The sequence below is a fragment of the Dreissena polymorpha genome, chromosome 8, assembly GCF_020536995.1.
Source record: "Dreissena polymorpha isolate Duluth1 chromosome 8, UMN_Dpol_1.0, whole genome shotgun sequence".
Taxonomy (NCBI): Eukaryota; Metazoa; Mollusca; class Bivalvia; order Myida; family Dreissenidae; genus Dreissena; species Dreissena polymorpha.
In genome coordinates, this window is record NC_068362.1 from 84029612 (window position 1) to 84048213 (window position 18602).

Genomic DNA, 18602 nt, shown 5'->3' on the forward strand with positions numbered 1-18602 from the left:
GACTGCTTAAACCCTTCAAGATCAGGATGTAAAACTGTAGTGGCAGGGAGGTTGTTTCACGTCACAATAGAAGTTGGGGAAAATGAAAACTTATAATAATTTGCAGTGGTATAGATCTGTCTGTAGGAGAGGGGGTGCATGTGACGAGTGAATCTGGTGGGTCGCTCGATATATGATGGTAGGGGCACAGCCATTAAACCTTTAACAATTTTGAAAAAGATTATTAATTTAGTGTCATTTCGTCTGTCAAGGTCTGCCTACCAATTTCCTGTTGCACGGAGGTGACACTGTCGTATGGGGAATAGTTATGCATGACCCAGCGGACTGCTCGACGCTGTACATTTCCGATTTTTTTGTATATTTTGTAATGTGTGAGGACTCCATACGGAAGAAGCATATTCAACCTGTGGTCTAACTAGGGTCTTGTACGAGCTGGCGAATGTTGGAATTTCTTGTCTCTATGTACCTGTGGAGAAAACTTAGAGATTTATGCCTTCGCTATTTATTACGACGGACAATATGTAAAATTAATATATTGAATTCGTTTCGGTTTGTTTAATTCAAATAACATCCAAAAGATCAACATCCCACGTGACAATTGCATTTTTCATACTGAAGCAGATCGTATCGAGCACGTGTGTTGAAAATACTAGAGCGGTGAATCTGAGCGCAAACACACGGACGGTCGGATCGGCTAGTGAATACCGTCAAATAAAAATATTCGGTTGTGGACATAGCTTGACTTCATTTTTTTATTTTTAATGAACATGGCTTACACATTTTGTTGCGGAAATACGTGTGAGTGACCATATTTTGAGACTGCACTGACCAAATTGAGACAGAGTACGGAGAGTGTGAAAAATGTAATACAGTTAATTCAGAGTAATTTGATTTTTATGATTCTATGTATTAACGTTACAAAAACAACCTTATAAAGATACCCGGCGCTTGCTGTTGTAGTTGAGCCGTCCTGACCCAACACTATACATCTGTAGTAAGTAGCCCTAAGGCTCTTCAATTGAAGACTGAAAAATAGGAACGAAGTTTACATTGTGTGTTATTTAAATATTTTAAGCATGTATTTCAAGTGGATAACAAGCAAAAGTTGCATCATGTATGTGTACTCTTGTGGCAACAGAAGAGGCGTATGTAAGTACAGTAAAAAAAAAATGCGAACAGCTTAAAATAAGTTACACACCATTTTATGACAGTTTCACAATTGTCAACTCATCTGTCATCATTCATTATGTCATTCTAATAGTTCTTCTTGAATGCTCTGAGCTTTTATAAGTACATATGTACAGCTCAGAGTTCTTTTTGTTAACTGACATTTTAATGTTAAAAAATTATGTCTCACATATGTCTATAAAATCTAGTTCAATCAACCTAATACATCGTAACAAACACAATACCTGTTATTACCCACATCAATTTGCAAGTGATTTGTGGAGAAATACTCAAAACAAAAACTGTATAACCATTATCAAACCAAAAGCCGAAGTTTTGAATTGACTATTCGATCTATCTTATGAATGTTCCGGTGATATTCAGTATATTACGCTTGCCAATTTGGTAGTCAATATAAATTGCCGCCTAAGAGTCTGTTGATGATTTTTGCTTTGGCAGACTCTTGGCGTCAATAGTCCACTCTATCTTTTTAATAGCGAGAGCTTTCCTTCTTTGTCTATATTGATGCGCAAGGAATTTGGTGCGCAACATTCAAGCCCCGATATCAGACAGTTAATATCAATGGATTGCAATAATATTTACATACCTGTGTAGATAATTCATTTCTCAATAATGTTCCATAAGAATTATGTAATGACTCTTTCAATTTTGCACGCCTGACCAATTTAAATCAACACACTACTCACATTTTCAATTCCAATCGCTGTGCCCGCTGTATACGGCAGGTAGATTTTAATCGATAACGCAGCCTATTACACCGTAATGCCTTCTTCTGATTGGTTGATATTTAAATATTTCATAACATGGCGAGAGGTCAGTGATTGTATTGCGATTTAAGCAGAAGTTTAATTGAAACAAATTATGCATTTTAACTTCAATTCGACGCTATTTGAGGTAAAAATGGACTAATTAACCAAAACTTTATGAGTTGGTAATTATGTTATTTTGCAATTTTAAGCATATTGATATAATAGTATTGTATTTATTTTTCGTTATGGTTTTTGCAGACCGGAGTTTCAGCGTTCAGATTTATTCTGAACGCGAATTATTTCAGCTAGCCAATTTGGTAGATTAGAATTCAGGGCTTTTCATCAGGAAATTGGCCTTATTGGGAAGAGGCCATAGCCTTTGAATTTGGGAATTTCATGCGCGATAACTGCACATTTTGGGAAGACCGTGTTTTTAAAAGTTTTTGAAACAGGGTCTTTTTCATTGTGCAGAAGTATTAAAAGACACATTGTGGTGCATTCTTAATCATATTAGAGCTCATAGAACGGCATCTTTACATGATATTGAATAAATGTGTAATCAGTTGCAACTCCTAGCAACCCGGAGGGTCAACAGCTGGGAGTTGGATTATTGCAACTAGTCATTCTAAAAGTAAAAAAAAAAAAAAAAACAAACAAACACATGAAACACTAATAGCAGTCTAGGGATTTCAATAGATTAAAAATAAAAACAGTAGTCAATGACCAATGGCAGGTTGTTTTTTTTTTAAAGGGGAAGACGCTGGACGCTGGGTGAAAGGGGAAAATAGAGTGCGAAAGAGACATATTTGGGGAAAAATAAAAAACTGTTTTAATCAATGTCTATAACTCATTTACAGAGGCATGTCTATAACTCATCAACAGAGGCATGTCTCTGTCCTTTTTGTACTAAACACAATAAGAAGTAAGTCAAAGTCCGGGGACGATGTCAATTTTGTGATTTCAGTTTAATGATGAATGGGTAGACGATCTTGATCTGCTACAGTATTGGAAGGGGAAGGTGCGGCAGCTGCCAATTGTCTACTTTCACTTTCGCAATGTTCGATTTGGATTACCTCCGAATCCTGCTGGGTTTCAACGGTTTTTGATGATTTATTCTTAAAAATTTGTTGATGCGCTTAGTATTTTCCGAGTCTGAACGTTTGATCTTTTTCGTGTATTAACGCAAATTGTGAGACATTCTTTTCTGTTTTCACGTTTACATCTTGGCTTTCACATAACCTCTGAATGAAAATTTGACTGGTTTCCGGTACTTAATAGACAAAATACCCTACTCGCGCCATACTGGAATCCAGTGAAATAGTCACGTGATTAAAATTCGGATAAAATTTCTATGACGTAATTTATGTGCTATATTTAAAATCAATGGGGTTCCCAGTTTTGTGTGTTCGTTGGGAGAGAGAGATCGTTGTACATTGTATAAATTGGATAAATGTCGACTGACCCAAAGGAAAAAAAACATTTCTTTGAGGGTAAAATATTATGTTTTGGGGAAAAATGATTTTCTTGGATGGGATATTGTATTTTTAGGGGAAAAAATTCTGGTAGGGGAAAACACCGACTATCGGCATCACTTTCTTAGTAAAAAAACCCTGACTGGACTTAAATTTTTAGGAGTCAAATGGAAAAATGCTGGGGTCAATTTTGAAGAGCAAAAACATGTTTATGTGAAAAGTGTTTTTTGTCAGTGTTATTCATTTTATTTTTAGATTACAGTAGACTAAGAGTAACACAATTAGTGCTGCAACAATATACCGGTATATCGGTATATATCGCAATACGCAATCCGCATATTGTATTGCGATACGATTTTCGTCATACCGGTACGAAAATTTTACAAACATGCATCTACATTTCGTTCAGAAAAGCCATCCAAAATAATGATATCAAGGTAAACAAAACAAAGCGGTATTTTGTAAAAATAAATTGTAACGTAAAAATGGCATTCAAAAAAGTCTATTATACAGAGTAGCGTTGTTACATGGGAGCATTCATTCCATGCTTTTAAACGAATTATTGTTGAATTAATTGCGCACAACTAAATGTTTTGTTCGATTCTGAAATGTGCATTATTAAGTTTGTAATCCGAATTTTGGAAACACGCTTCCGAAATGTAATGCTTATGCGAAAATAAAAAAAAAAGTGCTTTATTTTTCTCAATAAAAAGCGCGCGAAAATTATACAGACATGTAGAACGTTGCGTGCAAAGTGTGGGTGTATTTGTGTTGTATAAAACGGGAACATCACGTCAGGCGATTTACGCGTGTTCAGTGGGAAAAAAAACGCCCGATTGGAAGTTATTTCATCACATCTTTAAATAGTAACAAATGCCAAAATGTATTTGATATTTAAGAAAATTGGTGAATGTTTGTGTTTTGTGTTATTCTTGAGCATTTTTATAGTAAACATTTACCAGAATTTGCTTTAAAACTGGAATATACGGGATTATCGGGTAATTATATCGGGTTATAATTCTGGTACAAGTAAGCAATATATTGAGATATATTGCAATACGGGTTTTTGAACTGACAATATATCCCAATACGCTTTTTGGCGTATTGTTGCAGCACTAAACACAATGTCTTTAAAAGTTATATTGCTTTGTTAAATTATAAAATAACAATATCATGATACATATAAACAACAGAATGTGAATGAATTGGTACACAATGATGATGACAAAAAATATTATTATATCCTCATATCACTGTGTATCTAGCAGTTAAGGAAACAAGTAAAAGATTTTCTTAATTATTGCAATCATTGCTGCCATAAACTATTTACCTTTAAAGATATATTTAATTCCTGTTAAATACATGTACATGTCAAAATTGTTTATTTACAGCGAGTTACACCACGAAAAGCCAAAAGTTCCATACACACCTGCAAATTACATCCATTACTCGTGTTGTTTACCTGGGGCCGTATTCACCAACCGATTCTTAGACTTAAGAATAAAGAATAGACTTAGAACCAAGAAAAATGTGTTCAGTGTTTGAATATATACAGGCCTCCACTGGTGATTATGTCATTAACAAAATGTTCTATATGAAGAATAATATAGATAGAGATGTTTACTGCAGAGTTTGACTCAAAATTAAAGAAATTCTTGAATATTCTAATTTAAAGAATTTTCTTTATTCTTAGACTTAAGTCTAAGAATTGTTTGGTGAATACGGGCCCCGGTATTGAGAGGTTACCTTGTTAATTGCGAAAAACATGTAAATTCACAGTAATATTCTCTTTTTTGTATTTAAAATTTTCACAAACGTACATTTGGGGTTATTGGTGAGATTTTTCACTGATTTTTGGACTTTATATATACCAACATTGGTCCTTAGTAACGTGAAATACATAATACAAATTACATGAATGATTTCAGTGGAATACTTCCCTGATATTAAAAGTGTTAAAATAAATCAGAGAAATTTTAAATTAGTTAAATTTAGAGTCTTCAAATTCTATTTTTCTCAACTCTAGCCAAGTAGGGTTCCCTTCATAGAAATTTCACCAGCTCGAAACCAGTTTTAGCTAGCCCAGACTAAAATGGTCAGTATGTGGCAAATATTTCTTTATAGGCATTGATAAAACATTAAACAATACAATTTAACACAATGACATGGTTCTGTTTTATTCACTGGTATTTATATCGTTCAACAAAGTGAATTCCTGATGTTCATATGTCTTTTAGCTGTCCTTGTCAATGTCATTGTTCCCAAAGTCCTTCAAAGAGGTCTTGAAATATTAATAATGTAAAAGCAATTGATTATCTTATAATATTAGAATTATCACAAACATATCTTAATTGAGTAAAAACTATTTTCATGTAAAACTAATAATATTACCTTTGAAATAGTCAGGAATATTATTTGCCTCCAAATAATAGTTTTTGTTTTAGTTTTCTACCAGTGCCGGCCTTTTCCGCTCCATTTGGGAAAATGCCACACTGGAATTTTGGGAATTTCGCGTCGTGAAAAATCCCATTTTGGGAAAAAAATTAATCACAAAACTGGCTCAATTGGGAAAAATAATCGCATGTAAACATATTTTACTGTTTTTAAAACAAATTCAAGGCAACAGATAATTTAATTATGCAATGTTTTTCTATTTTCTACACTGGATCAGGTTAACTTGTATATTTAAAGGTTAAAAAAAATAATATATTTTTTTTTTTGGAATTGGAATTGGGGAAAAAACAACCAGATTTGCATTGGGAATGGGGCCAAAATTCGGACCTGTGGCATAGGGTGGAAAAGGCCTGCAGTGTTACTAAGTATCTGACTTCTAAGTTCTCTGTATAAAACGGTAATAATGTTTTAGATTTTTGTATGTGTGCTTATTAGCTCATCTATTTTTTTAAAAAAAATTATGAGCTATTGTCATCACCTTGGCGTCGGCGTCGGCGTTGGCGTTGGCGTTGGCGTTGGCGTCGGCGTCCGGTTAAGTTTTGCGTTTAGGTCCACTTTTCTCAGAAAGTATCAATGCTATTGCATTCAAACTTGGTACACTTACTTACTATCATGAGGGGACTGGGCAGGCAAAGTTAGATAACTCTGGCGTGCATTTTGACAGAATTATGTGCCCTTTTTATACTTAAAAAATTGAAAATTTTGGTTAAGTTTTGCGTTTAGTTCCACTTTTCTCAGTAAGTATCAATGCTATTGCATTCAAACTTGGTACACTTACTTACTATCATGAGGGGACTGGGCAGGCAAATTTAGATAACTCTGGCATGCATTTTGACAGAATTATGTGCCCTTTTTATACTTAGAAAATTGACAATTTTGGTTAAGTTTTGTGTTTAGGTCCATTTTATTCCTTAAGCATTAAAGCTATTGCTTTCATACTTGCAACACTTACTAACTATCATAAGGGGACTGTGCAGGCAAAGTAATGTAACTCTGACTGGCATTTTGACAGAATTATGTGCCCTTTTTATACTTAGAAAATTAAAAATTTGATTAAGTTTTGTGTTTAGGTCCACTTTATTCCTACAGTATCAAAGCTATTGCTTTCATACTTGCAAGATTTATGAACTATCATAAGGGGACCGTGCAGGCAAAGTTATGTAACTCTGACTGGCATTTGAACGGAATTATGGGCCCTTTATACTTAGAAAATTGAAAATTTGGTTAAGATTTATGTTTTGGTCCACTTTACCCCTAAAGTATCATAGATATTGCTTTCATACTTGGAACACTCACAAACTATCATAAGGGTACAGTAAAAGGACAAGTTGCATAACTCTGGTTGTCATTGTTACGGAATTATGGCCCTTTTTTGACTTAGTAACTTTTAATATATAGTTAAATTTTGTGTTTCGATCCACTTTACTTCTTAAGTATCAAGGCTATTGCTTTCAAACTTCAAATACTTACATGCTATCATGAGGTTACTGTACCTGGCAACTTTAATTTTACTTTGACCTTTGAATGACCTTGACTCTCAAGGTCAAATTATTAAATTTTGCTAAAATTGCCATAACTTCTTTATTTATGATTAGATTTGATTGATACTTTGATGAAACTACTCTTACCTGACATACCACAATAGACTCCACCCAAACCATCCCCCGTGCCCTCCCCTCCCCCCCTCCCCCCTCCCCCCCCCCCTATTTTTTTTTTTTTTTTTTTTTTTTTTTTTAAGATCATCTCACAAATGACCACCAAACCCTCACACTATACCCCCACCCCCCCCCCACCCCACCCCCCCCACCCCACCCCCCCCCCCAATTTTTTTTTTTTTTTTTTTTTTTTTTTTTTTTTTTTTTTTTTTTTTTAAGATCATCTCACAAATTACCACCACACCCTCACACTATACCCCCCCCCCCATTTTTTTTTAAAAAATGGTTATGTTTGAAATACCGTCCAACCATCGCACCCAAAACCCCCCCCCCCCCTGATTTTTTTTTTTTTTTTTTTTCTCGCTTTTTTGGAAGATAATGTAATAAATGTCCACAACCCCACACTATACACCCCTCTTCACTCCACTCCTCCCTCCTTTGTGATTGAAAATGAGAGTCCCTTCACCTTTAAAAAGAAAATAGATGAGCGGTCTGCACCCGCAAGGCGGTGCTCTTGTTTTTGTATGCAACTGCAACGCCCACGGCCAAAAAATCACTCAACTTAAATAAAATATTGATTTCAATTTACAATTCTTTATGATTGGAAATGTGCTGTTGTGCAGTTTTTGGCTTTTAAACATAAACTGCAACAGCAATGAACTGAAAAAAGACACTCCAGTTGACACATTATTCAGATTTTAATAGACCGGCATAACAGGTATTCTACTTTGATGGTATTTTACTTAATAACAAATAATTCATACATTTATAATAAAACCAAGTGTGAATCATAATATTTAATTTATTATGTATTTAATTTGCCAGTATTAAAACGTTTCCCGCATTTATAAGCACAGGGCCGCTTAAATTCCACCAGTCATGAAAAAACAAACTGAATTAACAAGCCTGTTACAATGCTTATATTTATAATTTCTGATTTCTAGCACATGGAGACTTGCTTCTATAAATATGTCAAAAGTATTGTATGTGTTACCTGTACTGAGTGTCGCAGCAGGTTATTATTCTATGAACCATTATTAACCAGGTTTTCCAAAGGAAAAAACTGGTTTTTAGATTGGCGAATGTCGGCGGGCTGGCGGGCGGAACAAGCTTGTCCGGTCCATAACTTTGTCGTTCATTGTGAGATTTTAAAATCATTTGGCACATTTGTTCACCATCATTAGACGGTGTGTCGCGCGAAAGAATTATGTCGATATCTCCAAGGTCAAGGTCACAATTTGAGTTCAAAGGTCAAAAATGGCTATAAATGAGCTTGTCCGGGCCATAACTTTGTCGTTCATTGTCAGATTTTAAAATTATTTGGCACATTTGTTCACCAATATTACACGGTGTGTCGCGCAAGCAAATTACGTCGATATCTCCAAGGTCAAGGTCACACATTGAGTTCAAAGGTCAAAAATGGCCATAAATGAGCTTGTTTGGGCCATATCTATGTCATTCATTGTGAGATTTTAAAATTATTTTACTTAGGTGAGCAACCTGAGTCCAATCAGCTCCCTTTTCAGTATTGACTCTATACAATAGTTGTTACAAATTGTATCAATATTTAATTTACAAGCTACTTTCATTTCAATACATAGTAGAATTTTAAGAAGACACAAAACACTGAACGGGGGACACAAAAATGAAAATTTGCTTACCGGTATATAAGGCCTATTTTGTGAAAACTTTCACAATTTTCTCGTCCATAACCATTGGGCCTAGGGCTATCAAATTTGGTTTGTAGAGACATCTAATAGTCATCTACCAAATTTCTTCAAATTATGCCCCTGGGGTCAAATTTGACTCTGCCCCTGGGGTCACAAAATTGAACATAAGCTTATATAAGGCCTATTTTGTGAAAACTTTCAAAATTTTCTCGTCCATAACCATTGGGCCTAGGGCTATCAAGTTTGGTATGTAGAGACATCTAATAGTCCTCTACCAAATTTCTTCAAATTATGCCCCTGGGGTCAAATTTGACCCTGCCCGGGGGTCACAAAATTGAACATATGCTTATATAAGGCCTATTTTTGTGAAAACTTTCAAAATTTTCTCGTCCTTAACCATTGAGCCTAGGGCTATCAAATTTGGTATGTAGAGACATCTAATAGTCCTCAACCAAAATTCTTCAAATTATGCCCCTGGGGTCAAATTTGACCCTGCCCAGGGGGTCACAAAATTGAACATATGCTTATATAAGGCCTATGTTGTGAAAACTTTCAAAAATCTTTTTGTCCATAACCATTGGGCCTAGGGCTATCAAATTTGGTATGTAAAGACATCTAATAGTCCTCTACCAAATTTCTTCAAATTATGCCCCTGGGGTCAAATTTGACCCTGCCCCAGGGTCACAAAATTGAACATATGCTTATATAAGGCCTATTTTCTGAAAACTTTCAAACTGTTTTCCTCCATTACCATTGGGCCTAGGTCTATCAAATTTGGTATGTAGAGACATCTAATAGTCCTCTACCAAATTTCTTCAAATTATGCCCCTGGGGTCAAATTTGACCCTACCCTGGGGGTCACAAAATTGAACATATGCTTATATAAGGCCTATTTTGTGAAAACTTTAAAAGTTTTCCCTTCCATAACCATTGGGCCTAGGTCTATCAAATTTGGTATGTAGAGACATCTAATAGTCCTCAACCAAATTTCTTAAAATTATGCCCCTGGGGTCAAATTTTACCCTGCCCCGGGGGTCACAAAATTGAACATATGCTTATATAAGGCCTATTTTGTGAAAACTTTAAAAAAATTCTTGTCCATAACCATTGGGCCTAGAGCTATCAAATTTGGTATGTAGAGACATCCAATAGTTCTCTACCAAATTTCTTCAAATTATGCCCCTGGGGTCAAATTTGACCCTTCCCCGGTGGTCACAAAATTGAACATATGCTTATATAAGGCCTATTTTGTGAAAACTTTCAAAATCTTCCCGTCCATAACCATTGGGCCTAGGGCTCATAAATTTGGTATGTAGAGACATCTAATAGTCCTCTTCCAAATTTCTTCAAATTATGCCCCTGGGGTCAAATTTGACCCTGCCCCGGGGGTCACAAAATTGAACATATGCTTATATAGAGTCTATTTTGTGAAAACTTTACAAATCTTTCTGTCCATAACCATTGGGACTTGGGCTACCAAATTTGGTATGGTGTGACACCATATAGTCCTCTACCAAGTTTATTCAAATTATGCCCCTGGGGTCAAGTTTGACCCTGCCCCGAGGGTCAGAAAATTGAACATATGCTTATATAAGGCCTATTTTGTGAAAACTTTAAAAAATTTCTCGTCCATAACTGTATGGCATAGGGCTACCAAATTTGGTATGTAGTGACATGTAATAGATCTCTTCTTAGTTTGTTCAAATTATGCCCCTGGGGTCAAATTTGAAACTGCCCCAGGGGTCACAAAATTAAATATATATATATAAAGGTCTTATTTTTTGAAAACTTTAAAAATCTTCTTGTCCATTAACATTGGGCCTAGTGCTACCAAATTTGGTATGTATTGACATCTTATAGTCCTCTACCAAGTTTGTTCAAATTATGCCCCTGGGGTCAAGTTTGACCCTGCCCCGAGGGTCACAAAATTGAACATATGCTTATATAAGGCCTATTTTGAGAAAACTTTAAAAAATCTTTTGTCCATAACCATATGGCATAGGGCTACCAAATTTGGTATATAGTGAAATGTAATAGTTCTGTTCTTAGTTTGTTCAAATTATGCCCCTGGGGTCAAATTTGAAACTGCCCCGGGGGTCACAAAATTGAATATATGCTTATAAAGGGCTTATTTTGTGAAATCTTTAAAAATCTTCCTGTCCATATCCATTGGGCCTAGGGCTACCAATTTGGTATGTAGTGACATCTAATAAACCTCTACCAAATTTGTTCAAATAATGCCTCTGGGGTCAACTATGACCCAGCCCTGGGGGGTCACAAAATTGAATTAACGCTTATAAAGCACCTATTTTGTGAAATCTTTAAAAATCTTCTTTTCGAAAACCATTCTGACTATGGCTACCAACTTTGGTATGCAATAACATCTAATAGTCCTCTACCACGTTTGTTCAAATTATGCCCTTTGGGTCAAATTCGACCCTGACCCGCGGGTCACAAAATTAAACATTATATACGCTTATATCTTGCTTATTTTGTGAAAACTTTAAAAATATTCTTGTCCTTAACTCTAGGACCTAGGGCTACCATATTTTGTATGTACTTGTAGTGAGATATAGTAGTTTGCTCAAATTATGCCCCTGGGGTAAAATTTGACCAAGCCCAGGGGGTCACAAAAGTGTACATGTGCTTAAATAGGGCCTATATTTAAGTATTTGCACATGCAGAGAATATTTGTTTCAGCCTTTTTTCAGCAGTGGAGCGATACAGGGCCATCATGGCCCTCTTGTTTTAAACAACCTACAAAATATATAACCATAATTTATATGATTTTTATCCAAAATGGCCAGGAAAATACCTGTTGTCGTGTCAATATCTGTTGATAAAAAAATCCCAATTTGGTCCTTTTTGTCGATAAAAAATTCCCAATTTTGCCACTTTTATCAACTAAAAAAATCCCAATTTGACCAGACTCCTTTTCCCAAAATGGCTGGAAAACCCTCTGATATTAGTTATCCAGAGTCAAATGGTAAGAATTCTTGTATACAAAGGCACAGCATTATTTTAGTAAGTATTTTACTACTTTGGTGCTGTTGATGATAGTATGAAAAATACAGGGAACACTGTATTATGTAAATTAGGAATAAGACATCAAACTGGGAATGGACATCATTTTGGTGATTTTCTCAAACAAAACTATTCATTTCATGATCTGAATTTATCTTTGTAATATATTATCTTTAATTTAAGCTTAATAAGAAATTTTCCATGACTTTTTCATTAACAGTGATTAAATTTGTATAATTTAAAGTAAATTTTTAAACCGTGTCCATGTGCGGCATGGACACAGTTTCATTTCATGAGGATTTTTTTTTAAATAAATAAAAAATCCAGTTTTGAAGTAAAATCAATTTAAATGATGCTATTATATATGCAAGTATATGTTTTAATTATAATTTGTAAAACTAGATAAATGCAACATATAAAACTGCATATTATGCACTTATGATAAAACACAATTTATTCCCAAATTGATGTCTTATTCCCAATTCACATAATACAGTGTTAGGGCTTTTTTTCTTTCAGGGCTTGATTTGGGGAAAGGGTCTGGCCTTCTATTTTGCGGTAAAAATTAGTAACGAATCTGATAAAGGAGAAGAAATTTCCCAAAATAAGCTTAAAATTTGGGGAACATATCGAAAGGGTCTTACTCTTGGGGAAATAGGCCTATAAAAGGCCCTTGCTAAAGAAGAGAAAAAAGACCAGGAGTGTGATTAAGGTTAAGGTTGTTTGGCAAGGATTTTATCATTAGTCTGATTGTATTCAAATACATTTTACAGTTCATGAAGGGTTTTAAAGGGACTTAAAAGTTTATTAAAATGTTTTCCAGTATTCAAATTTAATTTCAAAGTTTTATCAAAATCAATGTAGGTAACTTAAATAAAAAGATGTGCATTATGTTTGATTACACCTGGGTGTTGTGCCAGTTGTGGTATACACCTAGCTTTCTAAGCTCACTTTTAATAAGCCTTCTATATTAAGGTGTCTTAAAATCATTTATGCAGTGGAAACATAGAACCCCAATTATGTTTGTCATTTTTTTCTAATTAAGACAATGCCAATATAGTGTTGCATATTGCTGATGATTAAAATTAACGTAATTGTGTAAATTAACTGTTTAAATTAAGTTTTAACCCTTTCCAACTTAGAAGCAATTTAAGTGAAAATGTGCCCTCATCCTAGCTTTAGTGAAGGATGAGGGTCATTATTAGAGTAAAGCCGGAGGCTGAGCATGTATACAATAGCATTATGTTCGGAGTCGTTCGAACTAATCGATTAATTCGCCAGTACAACGAGAAAATCGAGTCTACCCGAAGTAATCCCAATCGAGTACACCGGAAGCACTAAGCACATTTTTCATAATTCAAAGCTCAATGTTTTGTTGAAAAAACACAATGGGCGGGCAAAAACAGATATAAAATATTGCAGAATAAATGTATGTTAAACAATACATAAAAATGTTGGGTGGGTGTATACATGCTCAGCCTCCGGCTTTACTCTAATAATGACCCTCATCCTTCACTAAAGCTAGGATGAGGGCACATTATTTTTCGTAAATGCCTTCGGCTTCACATGTATACAATAGCATCTTCAAAGAGCAACAAAACATTCACTCAATCAAACACATTTATTATAATAAATGTTCATCGTCATTTAAATACCGAATCAGCAAACAACATATTTTCTTTGCTAATAGTATGTCTGTAATAAAACTTCCTAAAGTTCTTATCAGAAGACCAGTCCGCTGTACGTAATATCTTTTGTAAAGAGCAACCACTTACTAAAGCTTTAGATACAGATGCCCCTCTAAAAGAATGTGCCTTGAATTTATTAGTGTCTATTCCAGACAAATCCAAAACAGTACGTAACCATCTAGCAACAGTACTAGTGGAAACAGATTTAAAAGTGACATACGAAATAAGTAATTTCCTTGACAATCGTACACTTTCTGTTTTACTTAAATAAAATAACAAAGTATGCATAGCACACAATTTCTCGTCTTTATAATGCTCAATTTTTAAATTATATGAATGTCCAATTCTTGAAGTTTTCAACAGATGGAAAACCTATAATAACACATTGCTTTTCCTTCAGCATATAATCAATATCCATGGCAACTAAAGTTTGTGCTCGTGGGGCTGCAGCCAAGGAAATCAAAGCCACCACTTTAAAAGTCAATAATTTCAATGATAAACTTTCCAAAGGAAATAATGAAGAAAGAAATTTCAAAACAGGAGTTACATCCCAAGTAAAATTATACATTGGTTTTGGAGGCATTTTCATAAAAACTCCCTTCATAAACCTTGTAATTAAATTACAGTTAACACACCATGTATTTCCCATCAATGGTAAAGTCTGTAAAAGCATTGCTTTATGCAAATTAATGACTGAATATGATTTTCCTATCTGGAATAAATAACACAAATATGTCAACACAACTATTTCAGTTGTCTGAAAGGGATTGCAAAACCTGATACCCTTCCAAAGCACCCAATTCTGCCACGCATATTTGTACTGCTGTCTAGTTCCTTTTGACCAAGATGATGTAATGAGGATTGAAGCTGTAGATGGAATCTTTCTTGTTGACATCTCTTGGATGATATGATGGCTGCGAAGATCTTCAACCTCTTCCCTAGCGGGTGCAGCTCCCCGCTGTGAGGGAGAAACAGCAAGTCTTTATGTCTCGGCAAACTTACAGGAATATCAGTCAAACATTCTAATAAAACTGGAAACCATGACTGTGCCGTCCAATATGGAAAAATTAAGAGTGCCTTTTTAACTCTGTCTTCTTTCACCTTATTTAGCACCTTTGCAATCAAATTAAAAGGAGGAAATATGTATGGTTCCAATTCTCTCCAATTTAATGAAAATGCATCATTATGAAAGGACCCAGGTTCAGGGTACCATGATACAAAACGATCAATTTGTTTATTTAATCTTGAAGCAAACAAGTCAATATTAGGGTAAAATAATTGTTTACAAACTCTCTGAAAAATATCTGACTTAATAGTCCATTCTGTATTTTCAGAAAAATTTCTAGAATAATAGTCAGCAGTATTACTTGAACCAGGTATGTAAACTGCTGAAAGAAATATGTCTCTCACTAAACACCATTGCCAAATATCACCAGATAATCTGTCCATACTTAAAGAGGCAATTCCACCCAATATCATTAATATATGAAACAGCTGCTATACTGTCAGACTGAACTTGAATATGAACTCCACTTTCTCCATAATAAAAGAATTGCAATCCATAAAAAATTGCCAACATTTCCAAGTAATTTATTGGATACAATGATTCATTCAGGTTCCATCTTCCATTGGCATGACTACTTGTGATCAAATCAATAGCGCCCCAACCTAAAAGGCTTGCATCAGTTCTACACACAAAATTAACTTCTCCTTGCCTAATAAGTTTCCCATTTTTCTTTACCAGATTAGTTTGCCACCATTGAAGCTCCTTTATACTATCATTACTCAGTAACACTTTGTTATCAAAATTCATCATTTGTCCTAAACCCAATAATTTATTTCTTTCCAATTGCCTGTAATGTAACGGGGCCTCTAGCACTGCATAAAAAGCGTTAATAATTGACCCTATAAAAGAAGCCAAATCTCGGACAATAACAAACTTTTTGTCAATTAAAATCTTTGATTTTTGCAATATTTTGTTGATTTTGTCCTCTGTAAGAAATATTTTAAACTCAACCGTATCAATTATAAAACCAAAAAATACCAATATTTGCACTGGTTCCATTACAGACTTATTCAAATTTACCAAAAATCCCAGTTCTTCTAATGTGTTCTGGGTAACTTTTGTGTTTTCTTTGCAAACCAATCTATTTTGATTCATAATAATGGAATCATCAATATAGTAGGAACATCTTATGTTTCTATGTCTCAACCATGCAAAAACAGGTTTTAAAATCTTCGTAAAAATGAATGGAGCAGATTTCAAACCAAATGGAAGGCATACAAACTGGTACAATTTATTATTCCATTGGAACTTAAGAAATTTTTGAAAATCTTTGTGAATTGGAACCGAAAAATAAGCATCTTGCAAATCGATGGAGGTCAAGTAATCATTTTTCTGCAAAAGATCAAGTACAACTTTGAATGTCTCCTGTTTAAAATGATCATAATGTACAAATGCATTCAAATACTTCAAATTAATCACAGGGCGAAACTTTCCATTAGGTTTCGGTACTATAAAAATAGTTGATATAAACTCTTGTTTTCATGAACAGAGTTATTAATAGCTTTTTTGCTCAAAAGAGTTTTGATCTCTAGATCTACAATTTGCCAATGTTCTTTTTCAAATGGAATTTCTTTTGGAATTTTATGTTGACATGGTTGTATGTCAAAATGAATACAGTAACCAGACACTGCATCAAGAACCCATTGATCTTGTGTAATTTTTTTCCAAGCATGTAAATTATATTTCAGACCTCCAATTTTACGTACCTTAATGTCCACATCTACTCGTTTGGGTGTGGATTTGGAGGTGTAGCAACCGCATTGGCTGACCTCTTGAACCCTCTACCATATGGTCGACTACCAGATCTATACTGGCCCCTGTAGGGGTACGGCTGGTATCTGTTTGGGTACGGATCCTCATAACCGCCCTGAACATAACTTCCTCTGAAACCCCCTCTTCTAGGGTATCTACCGGGTCCTCGACCTCTCACAAAATTGTCATTTCGCCCAATATAGGACACAGAGTCACAAGCTTTGATTTCTTTTGACACTTCATCACCAAAAAGCTTATTTGTAATCTGTTGAGAAATGTTACAAAGTGGATAATATTTCCGTTTTAAAGCTGGTCTTATCATATACCTTCTTCTTATAGAAAGGTTGAATTGCACCTGACCCATTAAAGTGAGTGCATCACACAGTAAAGTTTTTGCTTCTTGATTCGCCATAATTTGAGGCTTTAATACCTCTGCAAGACAGATAATGGGTGTCATACCCGAGGCTACCAAATTTTGGGTTTGTACAATGCTTCTATCTTGCGTCTGAGTGCGTTTATTCAGAATTTTCCATATTTCATTATTAACCAATGGTGGACAAGCCATTTCACAATTCTCAGGAACAGAGTACTTTGAAATTAAAGAATCTGTTTCACACTGTGTTGTGCAAGCAACATTTATTACTTTCGCCAAAGATGGTGATATTGGTTTACCCTTATCTGGGGCTTTAAGACGGGGCACTTCCCAAGTGTCACATTCAGCCTCATCATCATCAAATAGTGCACTTGACATGTCAATGTTAGTACGTTTTCTTTGTTTTATTACATCATCAGTGTCAGAAATCTGATCTGCATCTATTTCGATTGTCATTCTTGGTAAATTTTCAAGAGAAGTTCCAAACAGAGATGTAATGTCATCATCATCAGCATATTGTGGTTCTGTACTAGGAATACCAAGTAACTCTCTAAGACTCTTTATGTCATTTTCTGATAGTGTAGACAAATCCAATGCAGGTGTCTGCTTATTACAACCTACTTGTGAAACTGAAAGTTCATTGTTATTTTTATCTGAACCAGATTGCTTCTTTTTTGTTACTTTCGAAACATTACTTTTACTTGTTTTGTCTTTAGAATTACTTTTGTCTTTAGAACTAATTTGCGCTTTCTCCTTCGGAGTGTCCTTTTCTTTTGCATTTAGTTTTTCATTAAACGTTTCTTCATCAGAGAAACCATAAAACGAGTCCTACGACTCGTCTGGATGCAACGAAACTTCGTCTCGTTTAGAGCCCATTTTTCCAACTTTAAATGTCAATAAATTGGCAAAAACACTATAACACTGAGATAAAACAATGATAATATAAACTGGGACTGCGTCCTCAGTTGGCTCCACAATATATTGATGTACATATTGTTTATTTTGTCTCACCTTGTTCGTCAGACGCCAGAACATAAAATGAAAAATGTGCTTAGTGCTTCCGGTGTACTCGATTTGGATTACTTCGGGCTGACTCGATTTTCTCGTTGTATTGGCGAATTAATCGATTAGTTCGAACGACTCCGAACATAATGCTATTGTATACATGTGAAGCCGAAGGCATTTACGAAAAATAATGGCTATGTGCAAACAGCATAAAACCAAAACTGCCTGTGAGTAACTCGCAGGCTGTTCAGGATTTATGCTGTTTGCTGCCCATCAGTATCCAAGGTTTGGAGATAAAGTCTTAAAATCTTGAAACTAGTAAGAAAGGTCTTCAATTTAATATAACTTTCTAAGGGACTACAAATGTGTGAAAATACGTATCTAAGTGGTAAAGGATTAAATATGTTTCTAAGTGGTAAAGGGTTAAATATGTATATATTAAGTGGTAAAGGGTTAAATACGTATCTAAGTGGTAACAGATTAAATATGTATCTAAGTGGTAACAG

General features: G+C 34.8%; 1 protein-coding gene across 1 annotated transcript in view; it reads left to right on the top strand.

Annotated features, from left to right (window-relative positions):
- The first annotated feature begins 1006 nt into the window (after positions 1 to 1006).
- Positions 1007 to 18602, top strand: part of LOC127842028 (cyclin-J-like) — a 42713-nt gene continuing 25117 nt past the window's right edge. The window contains exon 1 of the mRNA XM_052371344.1: positions 1007 to 1149. The gene's annotated coding sequence lies outside the window, so the exon portion shown is untranslated. The remainder of the gene's footprint in view (positions 1150 to 18602) is intronic.